The sequence below is a fragment of the Caretta caretta genome, chromosome 9 (genome assembly GCF_965140235.1).
Source record: "Caretta caretta isolate rCarCar2 chromosome 9, rCarCar1.hap1, whole genome shotgun sequence".
NCBI classification, from domain to species: domain Eukaryota; kingdom Metazoa; phylum Chordata; order Testudines; family Cheloniidae; genus Caretta; species Caretta caretta.
In genome coordinates, this window is record NC_134214.1 from 76,693,826 (window position 1) to 76,706,115 (window position 12,290).

A 12,290-nucleotide genomic window follows, 5' to 3' on the forward strand; every position below is an offset into this window, starting at 1 on the left:
TGACTGAGAAACATTCAGCCAGTAAGAGTGCTAAAGCATGTGGTGAGAGAGACTATTGCTTTGAATTCACTTAGTTTGTTAAGGTAGGTATTAGTTGTGTTTTATTTTTGTTTTCTGGTAACCAATTCTGGTTTTTATGCCTCATTACTTGTAATCACTTAAAATCTTTCTTTCTGTAGTTAATAAACTTGTTTTATTGGTTTAAGCTAGTGAGCTTGGATTGAAGTGTTTGGGAAATGCCTTATGAGGTGACAGGATTTATGCATATTATTTTCTATTAATAAAATGACGGACTTTACATGAGCTTGTGTTGTCCAGGAGAGGGCTGGGCAGTCAAGATGCACATTTCTGGGGGGGAATGTTTGGGACTGGGACTTTGCTGGTGTTGCAGTGTAATTCAAGAGTGGCTGGCCAGAGCACTTAGACAGTATAGCTGGGAGTAATTTGCATGCTAGAGGTTGTGTGTGAACAGACCTGAAGTAGTTGCTGTCACAGAGAAGCAATGTAAAAAGCACCTCGGTTGGAGAATTGAGGGGAAACAGCTGTTCAGCTGTCCAGATTGCACCCTGGGGAATGCCTTATCATCCAAAATCTCTTGCTGCATAGCATCAAGTAACCTGCATCTTTGGGAATGGACATACGATTTTTTTAAATGTCATGGTCTTCACACTAGTGAAAATGGGCAAACAGCAGCTAACCAACAAAATGTAATAGCAAATGGAACAGGTTGGTTTTAAAAAAGGAAAATCTCTTGATAAGGACAGCAAAAAGTTCAGTCCTGGTGAAAGAAAGCAAAGCATTCACAGAGAAACCAACTGAGGTAACACCCAGGATAAGGAGTTCAAAGGCAAATAGTTATATTTCAAGCACTATTCTGAACAGTTCCCATCCAGTAAAAAATTCCAAGGAGAGACTGATTCACTGGGGAAAACTGATGCACACAACTCTGTTTGGTACAAGATTTCACCAAGAAAACTGAAAACCAGCATTGACAACATCAACACACCAAAGCATCTAGCCACAAACCAACATGGGTTTTGTTGTTAGTCTGTTAAAAGACAGGAGAATCACACAGGGCATAAAATAGTCCAAGGTAACCAAGTTTTCTTTAGATTATATCTTTAAATTTAAAGACCATTGTAATATATAATTTTTAATATCTGAGTGGCCTAACATTTGAATGGTAAAGCTGAATGTTAAACTGTGGTGTTTTATAATGCTCTGTTTAACTTTCTCTGTAATTCTCTGAAGCTGAAATTCACCCAGAAAGGCAAGACTGAATCTTTCCGTGTGTGTTGACTGAGTCTGGAATGTTGTGAGCACCAGAATGCAAATAATGACAGGTTTCAGAGTAACAGCCGTGTTAGTCTGTATTTGCAAAAAGAAAAGGAGTACTAGTGGCACCTTAGAGACTAACCAATTTATTTGAGCATAAGCTTTCATGAGCTACAGCTGAATGCATCCGATGAAGTGAGCTGTAGCTCACGAAAGCTTATGCTCAAATAAATTGGTTAGTCTCTAAGGTGCCACAAGTACTCCTTTTCTTTTTGAGAATGCAAATAGTGGCTGGCTGACACAAAGTCCTCAGCCACATCTAAGATCTTCAGAGGGGTCTCTGGGCAAAGGGGTTCAGGGGGGTTGGGGACAGACTCGGTGAGTACCTGTAGAATCTACAAGTACATGGACTGGGTGTTCTGAAACTGGTGCAGAGGGGCAGGAATAGTAGCCACAAAGGGGCTGAGTTGTAGCCTAGTGGCCCGCATTCAGTGTTGGGGGTGAATTCCGTCACTGCCACCCCCAGCTCGTTTGCCTCACGAAGTCTGATTACTCCAACTTTGTGCTGAAAGGGGAGAGTAAATGTGTCTGCCCGAACAGTGGTGTCTGGATGAGGAAGTCAAGTTTCTTAGCAAGAGGAGTCATTTATTGGCTTTCTTGACTTGTAGTTGGCCTTCAGTATCTCCTTTTTAGAGTTTCTATCTTCATTAGTGCTCCACTGTTCCCTGAATCACTACTTCAATTGTCTTTTCTGCCTTGCTTTGCTCAGCAGGGACTCTGTTCTTTTGCTAGCCACATCTGGGGAGGAAGTACAACATTTCAATATCCTGTTTAAATACATAGTGTTCCACAGTTTATCTACACACAGAGCACTTATAGAACATGTCCTTGACATCTGGAGGTGATACATGTTCATTTATATACATCCTTTTATTTTCTGATCTTTATCTTTACCGTATGACAGTGGCCAGATTGTATTTTAGTTGCTAGAGTCATACATAGTATCTTATTTTTATTTTTATCTATAAAGCTCAAGTGTTTGGAGCAATCTAAACAATATACTCTCTTCACTGGGTCCCCATTCTCTGAGACACAAAAGTGTATTCATTAAATTCATATTATTGATGAATATTCTATCTTCATTTTGGGCCATGCCCATCACCAACGCATCTGAGCAAGCTCTTTAAAACCACAGCCATGCCCCCATTTTATTGAGTCTGATAATTTCCACTTGGGGCACCCATACACAGATTAGGATTAGTAAACTGACCATGTTTATGACTGGTGCCAGAGTTATACCTCTAGAAGCGGAAGGTCTCTGTGCACAGAAATGATACATCACAAGCAATAGCTAGGCAGGTCTCCCATATGCCTTTGTCATCTATTGCATGTACCACCTTTTGGGATGAAAGCGGAGTTATCACTCCTTTGTGGTTAAGTTCCTAGCCTCTCGGAGGAGATTGCCAACAGAAATGTCAGTCAGTGCCAAGTATGAAGGTGTATTTTTGTAATATGCCTGTTAGCATTTGTATATTTGAAAATAACGGTTGCAGTCTGTTAAGGTTAAAGATGGTTTAATTTTTTTCATCAAAACATTTAAATCTCTGAGTTCAACCACTCCCAGGTTTCATGGTGTTCAAAACTGTATCTGAATTTTAGAGTTGAAGCCCATGTCTCGTCACTACTGAACTGCCCTGACCTTGAAGTGAAAGGCTGGCTAAGCCAGGACTGTCCCACACAATAACATATCAACTGGGCCACCGGAAATTTGCATGATTTTAATGGCTAATTTCTGTGGCTAATGTAGGAGAATTCCACAGCAGATATTTGTGCAGCACCTGCACTTTGTGCCTACAGATCCTGCTGGTAGACTGCAGGGATACACTCTGTCCTTGCTGCGCCATTCCTATAGATACAACACATTGGCCGGCCATGCGAAGCAAGGACTTACACGCAACTTCATAGCGTTTCTCTGTTTGTGTCTCTGTAATGTGACACCTTGTGAATGCCACATCCAATCAATTCCAAAATTTCAAGAAATATTCTAGGCAGAATCTTACTGATTTTGGTGAAAAATGAGAAAACCAGATGGGGAAAATGGAGGTACGTGGTGCCCCTGGCATCTAGTTAGCAGACCCAGCAGCTTCAACCACCTCTATAATTGTCTATAAATAAAGGAACCAGTTGATTGTAGCCATTAACACCTTCCAGAATACCAATACACCCATTTTAGCTCTGCCCATCCTCCCAATAGAGTTTATCTTCCATACAGAAAAACAAGAAATAAGAATGATCTAGGGGAAGGTACTACGGGGGAATGGGATGAACACAGAACCCCGGCATGAGGGGAAGAATAGGGGACAATAGTATGGTGGGGGGGTGACATTGGAGAGTCACAGAACTTCTGGCATAAGTGAGGGGGGTTGGAGGAATGCAAAAAGCCCCTGTTGTGTGCAGTGAGCTCAGCCTCCAGAAACAATGAAATGTGGCACCCTCTGGTATTACACATGGAGCACCGTTCACCCAAATCCAGAGCCAAGCCATCTAAGATAAAATGGTCACTTTTCATGGTGATAATGTCAACAGTAGGTTGTACTATAGCTGAGACTTTCCCCCTCAAAAACCTCCATCCCTGTTTATATACGTGTCTGTTTTTATTAATAATTAAAATTGAGTTGGCCCTGGATTTGGATAATGCCTACCCAGCCGTATGTTTCACTTCCTAAATTGTGAGCTTTACTCAATAATTTAAAATACATGTGAAAAGTATTTTGAAGGTACCTATTTCCTATGAGTACCTTGGAGAACAAAAGAATGTTTTAAAAGTTTGGTGATTAATTTTTTATTTTCATAAAGAAACAGACAATGAAAAGTACAAAAAGGGTCTTACAGCTCGTATATATTTCCAAATACCTCATGGGTGGCGGCTCTCCAATAGAATTATGCAAGTACACAATTTTATAACTTGTCAAGGCTGCAAGACCAGGTAATAGAAAACCAGACAATACTACATAGACATAGCACGTTAGAGCCGGGGTAACAGTCATAAAATAGGAGAAGACCTACATGAACAGGGAGTGGAGGGAAGGAGAGACAGCTGGGGGAGAAGAGGGGTTAGGTGGAATGGGGGTCTGGTGTTCTAAAACCTTCTCTCCTGTCTCATTTTCACACACACACACACACACACACACACACACACACACACACACACACACACACACACACACTTACCACGCCCTTTTATTCTTTCTAAGGCTACATCTACACTTAACATGCTGCAGTGGAGGGGTTCTTCCCTCACCATAGTTAATCCACCTTCCTGGTAGCTAGGTCAATGGAAGAATTCTTCCATTGATCTAGTGCTGTCTAAACCAGGCACTTGGTCTACTTACCTACCTCATTCAGGGGTGTGGATTTTTCACATCTCTGAGCAACACCACTGGGTCAATTTAACTTCTGGCACATCTCCAAAGGAAACAAAGGAAAAGGGAAAGGGAGGGAGAAGGTCAGCATTGTCATTCATTTCCCCACATTTCTGAGGCTGCGGTGTTGGCTGTGAAATCTTATTACCCTATGGACTCTGACCATTGCTAAATACATTTGTCTACTGCCTTCATGCATGCTAAATTATTTCTAGGTAACAAAGAAAAAAGCCAAGTAGCTAGGTTTGAGGGTTTTTTTTTTTTTTTGTTCTTTTTACCCTATTCAAGCCGCTGTTGCACTGGCTCAGGGGTTTTTCCTCTAGATTATAATATTAACCGGCTAGCTGTATGACTCATAAGAAAACAGCACCGTATCTAGCCATTGTGGTTTAATTCTGAGGTCTCTTTGTCAAAGTCATGTGCAAACTCCACTTGCATATAATTAATAGGTTGGAAAACTGTAGCTGTTTCAGACTTGGCACCAAGCACTAAACTTTTTACCGTTTTTTGACCTAAGTGATTAACCAAGTTCAGGGCTTTGTGGATTGTTTCACTTAGGAGGAGACCCTGATGATGGAGCAAGGTATCTGATGCAATCCTGTTCATTTACAAAGAATGAACAGAAAGTCCTGTGTCCCTGAACACAGTAGGAACCAAACAGTAGGAATCAGTTTCTTTGCTCACAGTCCCAAGACTCTTCCAGCCAGCACTCAGCCCCAAATCTCTCTATCCCAGCTTTTTTTCAGGGCCAGGCTACCTTTCTGTTGGTGTAGGCTGCATCCATATTATGGGGTCATGTCGACATAGCTATCGCACCATAGCTAGGCCACGACAGTCCCCATAGTGTAGACATGGCCTTAAACACAACAGGCCAAGTTCTGCCTCTGGAATCCACATGTGTAACACCCACCAAAGCCAATCAGAGAGGTCTGCAGGCACCCAAGGGCAGAATTTGGCCCTTTTATTGATTTGTTTAAATCTTTATGGCCCATAAGTATCATGGCCTGAATTTTTTTCAAAAGTGACAACTGATTTTGGGCATCACAATTTTTGACACTCAGTGTAAGACACATTAAAGGGGCCTGATTTTCAGGAAGTATCAAGCACTTGCCCTCTGAAAATCAGACCAAATTAAAGTGTCCCCTTCTCGACTATGCAAATATTGAGGCAGCAACATCACTAGTCACTTTTGCAAATTTAGGCCATGGTTCCTGGCATATCACTGAAAATGTGTTCTTGTCAAATGGTTTTCAGCATATACGATACATACTTACATCTCATAAGATTAATTAGGGGCCATATTGTGACAACTTTACTCACAATGAGCAGTACCTTATTCCTAGGTAATTCGACTGGCTTCAAACTATTCAGGATAGTTCTCTTGGTGTCAATGGGATTTAGGTACATGCTTTGGGGCTTTTCCAAATCAGGACCTACAATTAGAGTGCTGATAATGATGCAAATAGTGGTCCCTTGAAGGACTGTCAAAAGGTTGCTAAAATTAAATGAGGGGGAAGTTGCTGAGAGATTGGAGCCCTTAGAGAGAGGAGCAGATAATACAAAAGCAATACAAAAGATAATACAAAAATGCAAATGCATTTGGCTTTTAGTACACAGGTCATTGCTACTTAACTAGGTAGCTGTCAGCATGTACTATATGTGCCACTGTGTAGCTGTGTGCATGCCCAGTGCAAGTCCCTCCTGGTTACACTGCTGATCATGCCCAGAACTGTGAGAAGAGACACTGCACTGACTGATGTTCATTTCACTGTGTGTTCTCCCTAGGGGGAGAGGAGAGGTAATTTTTTTTGTGTAACAGGCCAGAAACCACCCTGAATACAGATGGATCTGAACCCAAAAGTGAGACTCCATGACCTTTTGGGGAGGATGGGTATTTCACCACTCCAATCAGATGTGGGTTCCAATTTCAGCTCTGTCACCATGATGGGGAAAACCAAGAGCATCCCAAAACATCCCAGACACAAACAAAGTGCCTGATCCTATGCCCATCTAAACCAACAGAGGGATTCCCAGTGACTTCAGTGGCCATAGGATTGGGCTCTAAATTCTTAGGCACCACTGCTGATTCATGATCATAAGTAAAATTCAAACCAATGCTAATCATGGGTCCAGTAGAGGCTTTTAGTGTGATCAGACCAGTAAATTACATCTCACTTTGATTAATTTAATCTAACTCTTTTCTCATTTTCTCATTTATTTTTCTTGCTTGCAAAGCTTTCGTGAAACATTTCCAGTTTTGCTGTATAACTGTCACAAAGCAAAAGCCAATTGTTTAATCTCCCACGTCTATTAGTAACTTTTAAGACCTTCTGCCACCCAGCTCCCCCATACCTTCATTTCCCTACAGCATGCCTGCTGCATCTCTGAAAAAAAGAAAAATTGAGAGTACATCTTATCGCCACACAACTCTATGACCTTAGGCTACCAAAGTCACCTCACTGTGTGAGCTACTGTGGTTGAACAAGTGTTGCATCTGGCAAACATCTGATGCAACCGTTTTTCGGAGAACTACTGTACAGTTAAGCAAACCACCAAACTGTGGTCAGAGCACGTACAGCAACGTAGACTCATAGACTTTGTCAGAAATTCAGTATGATCATCTGGTCTGACCTCCTGCCCATTTCAGACCACAGAACCTCACCCACCCTCTGTTGCAATAGACCCTTAACCTCTGGCTGAGTTACTGAAGTCCTCAAATCATGATTTAAAGACTTCATGTTACAGAGAATCCAGCATTTACACTAGTTTAAACCTACAAGTGACCCATGCCCCATACTGAAGAGGAAGGCAAAAAAACCCCAGGGTCTCTGCCAATCTGACCCCAGAGAAAAATTCCTTCCTGACCCCAAATATGACAACCAGTTAGGCCCTGAGCACATGGGCAAGACCCACCAGCCTGACACCTGAGAAAGAATTCTCTGTAAAATGTGAATTCTCAATGTGGATTGAGAATTCTAGTGAATAAATAAAACAGTTGTGTTAGAATGTAAAGAGCAGTCGCACTAGTGCTCTTGTTTAACAAGCACCTGGAAAGAGCACTAGATATTTATCATATTAGGAAATTCAAGTTTATTCTATTAGAGTACAATCATTAGATGAAGGTAGAACAAAGATGCCACAGTGAATCAGACTTCATTGCATGTGTCCTGCCTCACACGCCAGTGCCTGATGCTTCAAAGGAAGGAAAAAACAAACAGCCTACAATGTACCTGTCTACTTGTGTAATGTTATAGACTGGAGTGGAGAGGGGAATTCCTCCAGATCCCCATCAGGATCAGTTTATGCCCTGAAAAATAAATTTTAATTCCCTTTATTAAGCTTTGCTTCTCCAGTGACCGATGGTGTGTTTGATCATGAAACAATCCAGATAAATAAGCGACAAAGAGTCCTGTGGCATCTTATAGATTAAAAGACGTATTGGAGCATAAGCGTTTGTGGGTGAATAAGAAGTAACTGTGCACTGTAGACTGGTTTCAAGAAGGAGATGTAAGAAAACAAGAGGCAAGAGTGCCCCTGAACATTCCACAGAATAAAAAGGAGGGAGCAATTTTTAAAGACAATGATGGAATTTAATGCTAAGAAAGGGGGCCAGACAGAGAGCATTGGAGACTGAAGTCCTCCATTTACCAAACCAATAGGCACTGTGGAGCAGTGAAAAAGAGAATCCTTCTGAATTCTACAGTGGAGGACACAATAAGGCTGCCCTCCCCAGAAACCTTTTGTGAAGGCTTTGGGAGTACCTCCGAGACAGCTTCATTGAGCTGTCCCTGGAGGATTTCTGCCCCATCCCCAGACACGTTAACAGACTTTTCCAGTAGCTGTACTGGTTGCAAATGCATCCCAAGTCTTCAGGGCAAAGTAATCATTAAACACGCTTGCTTTCAAACCGTGTATACAAAGGTACACTCACCAGAGCTGCCTTCTCCGCCTTCAGGGTCCAGGAGCCTGGGTTGGGAGGGTATTGGATTCAGGATGATAAACAGTTCCTGGCTGTTGGGGAGAACAGTTTCTCCGCTTGCCTGGTGTGCGCTATCTTCAACCTTTCCATCCTCATCATCTTCCTCATCCCCAAAATCCTCATCCCTGTTGCGTGAGACTTCCCCCTTGCAGGAGTCCACATACGGGGTGGGGGGGGGCGCAGTGGTAGGGGCACCCCCTAGAATTGCATGCGGCTCATCATAGAAGCGGCATGTCTGGGGCTCTGACCCTGAGCGGGTGTTTGCCTCTTGGGGTTTTTGGTAGGCTTGCCTAAGCTCCTTAAGTTTCATGTGGCACTGCGGCGGGTCCCTGTGATAGCCTCTGTCCTTCATGCCCTTGGAGATTTTTTCAAATATTTTGGCATTTCGTCTTTTGGAACGGAGGTCTGATAGCACGGATTTGTCTCCCCCTACAGCGATCAGATCCAGTACCTCCCGTTCGGTCCATGCTGGAGCTCTTTTGCGATTCTGGGTCTCCATGGTCACCTCTGCTGATGAGCTCGCCACGCTAGACAAACAGGAAATGAAATTCAAAAGTTCGCGGGGCTTCTCCTGTCTACCTGGCCAGTGCATCCAATTTCAGAGTGCTGTCCAGAGCAGTCACAATGGAGCACTGTGGGATAGCTCCCGGAGGCCAATACTGTCAAATTGTGTCCACGCTAACCCAAATTCGGCCCGGCGCTGTCGATTTTGGCGCTAATCCCCTTTTCGGGGAGGAGTACAGAAATCAATTTTAAGAGCCTATTAAGTCGACAAAAATGGCTTCGTTGCGTGGACGGGTGCAGGGTTAAATCGATCTAACGCTGGTAAATTCAACCTAAACTCGTAGTGTAGACCAGGGCTAAGCTAACTAGGCCCCTCCCAGTTCACCACAGAAAGCTGCAGATAGCTTTCCTCTCTTTTGAGATTGCCCAAGGCTAATGGATGGCTTCTGCTTCACAGATCACAAGGAAGTTAAGTGGGGGGACTACCCTCCAAAGACTACCACAGAATGAGGTGGGAAACTGATCAACAGAGAAAGCACTGTAGTGTAGGGGCCTCCCCCACTAGATCACTAAAGAGGGTGGTGAGAAAGCTGCTTCCTGGCTGAGATGGCCACAGTGAGTTGCACGCCACCTCCCTGGTGAAGACTCCAGTGATTCCTTCTGAGGCTCCACAGCCCATTTCTTGCTTTCTGGCTGACACGTGGAATCAACATGTCAGCCACACGGGGGCATGGCACTTTTAGGTTAGTGGCTATGCTTTTTCTTAGTGGCTCAATCATCCAGAGACATGGGGGTCCCCCCTGCTTGCAGAGAGAGAGAGAGATCTTGTGAACTTTACATCCAAGACTTTTATCTTCAATAGACTTGGTCAACAGCTTTAGAAATTGGAGCTTTTTCAGCTGGAAGAAAAATGTTTGCAAAGAATATGTCCCTTTTCCCGACCAGCTCTAATTTTCAACGGGGTGAATTCTGCTCCAAAACTGGCTTTTACTTTCTTGCTGCCTGTAATGCTCTAATGATCATTTTGAAAATACTGATTGAATTTAACGCTGCTGAAAGATGCCAAGACAGACAGACAGGGCTTCCTCCTCGAGCACTGCCACGCTGCAGAAGAGGTACAGCACGAACACGGGGCACAAAGCATGCCTCAAACCTGACCTGCCAGGACCAGCTGGAGACCTGTCGCCCGGCTTATTGAATCACTGGTTTCGGCTGAGACTGCCTCCTGTGAAGGTATGTTTCTTGTGTGTGATGTGAAGGCCCTCTCAGAAGTCCAGAGCGGCCCCGGCCTCTTCCAGCTTTTGAGGCCCCTCGCCATGATAAAAATTTAAAAATGACAACACATGGTCTAATCTTGTGCCATCAGAACCGATATATTTTTATTACTATTGATGAACATTTTAAACTCTTTTTAATATGACAAAATCTATATCAGTTAACAAAAAAATTATGTCTTTTACCAAATCACATCTCTTATTTGCTTAAATTTGCAGCTCTAAGCTGAGAGAGTGTGTCACATTTTGGTCTGATAGGGATGCGCATAAAAACAAGTTGCGAAACTTATCAAATGCCGAAAATTAACAAGTGTCTAAATTTGAGGCCCCCTTTGAGCTTGAGGCCCAGGCCAAATGGCCCTCCTGGCCCCCCTCTGATTGGCCCTGGTGATACAGGCAATGATTTTACACACGGCAGTGCCAGGCTGGTCGCCTACATTTTTAAAAGCTCTGGGTTCTATGCCCACTCTTATGTAACTGTGTTAACTGGGCAGATACTTTTTTAAATTGTGATTTCTTATATGCTTCTTTTTTCTGAGTTGCTATTTTTAAGTAGGTGATATTTCAGTTTCAAATTCCAGCCAAGAGGACTTTCCTCTGCCTAAAATATCTGCGCAGAAGAGGAAGGAAATTGAATTTATAAAGGCTTAAGTCCTTTTAACCTAGTTACACGACTATTGGTAACAATAAGCTTCAATTTCACTGCAGTTCCCCAGACCAGACATATTCCGTCCTCTCACACAGTCATCTGCACCATGCAGCCAGGGATTTATTGCAGACACTCATTGAAATCAAGGACTATAAAGACATTAAAAATCTGCTAAACTATGGGCCCAGTTCTGTCCTGAAGTCAATGTAAATTGCCCCTCAGTATCTGAGAGCTGAACTAGGTCCTGTGGGTCTTTGTTTCCTTCATCCTCTCCTTATTTCTCGTCCTATTTCTTTCTCTCCTTTCTGCCTATTTTGTTTTGTTTTTCTTCAATTAAAATATAATTGCAGAGGCAGTAATAGCAGGAACACCTCCTTCTTGTCTCCATTCTTTCTCTTTTCCTGAGAGTCTAAAGTGGAGAGTTTTTTAGGAGCTAATGAAGCAATGAGCCTAGCAGTGAGTGCGATCCATCCTTCCCCAGGGCCTACAGCATAAATTGTGTCTCCTCAGCGACTGTGTCTGTTATTTGAGCATAGTACCAATTAGCATCCGATCCTTCCACAGAACCTACCACAGGCCCTAGTGCTGCTCTGCCTCCAGAAAAGGAGCTATTCCAGCCTATTTGTACCCAGGGTGCCAGATGATCTGCACTACTCAGGCTACTGGAGAAGAAAACATCCAGCTGGTGCTCCTTGTGCAGCACTGTCAACTCTCAGGATATTTGGTGTCTTTTGTGAAGCCCCAGCTCCTGGAATCATGTCATTCTCAATAGCACTCAGTGGGTGGCAGGGAAACTATCACCACGCAGTTTCTATGTAACAAGTTCCCTGATGAGCTGGCTAACATTCCTGATTCAGTCCTTTCTACAGAAGGGTAACTCAATTGCATACATCACTGTGTTCAGCCGTTTTCACTTGGTGAATCTCTCCTGGCAAGATAGAAGATTTCTTGTGAAAATTCATTTACCTCTACCCACTGCAAGGTTATTACTCCTTCCTCAGATGCAGCTGGTGCTGGCCACTGTCAGATGCAGGATACTGGACTAGATATGCCAAGGGTCTGATCCAATCTGGCAGTTCCTATATTCCTACCAAGAGCTTTTAAAAGCCAAATTCTCACCCTTCTCATCAGGATCTGTTAGCTGCTATACTTCTACAGTGGGCTGGCTTGAAAAAAGCACATGAGAC

The 12,290-nt window shown here is 43.2% G+C and overlaps 1 protein-coding gene across 3 annotated transcripts in view; it reads left to right on the top strand.

Annotated features, from left to right (window-relative positions):
• Positions 1–9,529: 9,529 nt before the first annotated feature.
• The window catches only part of CYSLTR1 (cysteinyl leukotriene receptor 1), a 292,327-nt gene continuing 289,566 nt past the window's right edge, over positions 9,530–12,290 (top strand). For 2 of the 3 annotated variants that reach the window (XM_075132449.1, XM_075132450.1), the window contains exon 1: positions 9,714–10,413. The gene's annotated coding sequence lies outside the window, so the exon portion shown is untranslated. Of the gene's footprint in view, positions 10,414–12,290 lie in introns of all 3 variants that reach the window. The other variant, XR_012669986.1, reaches the window with a different exon arrangement.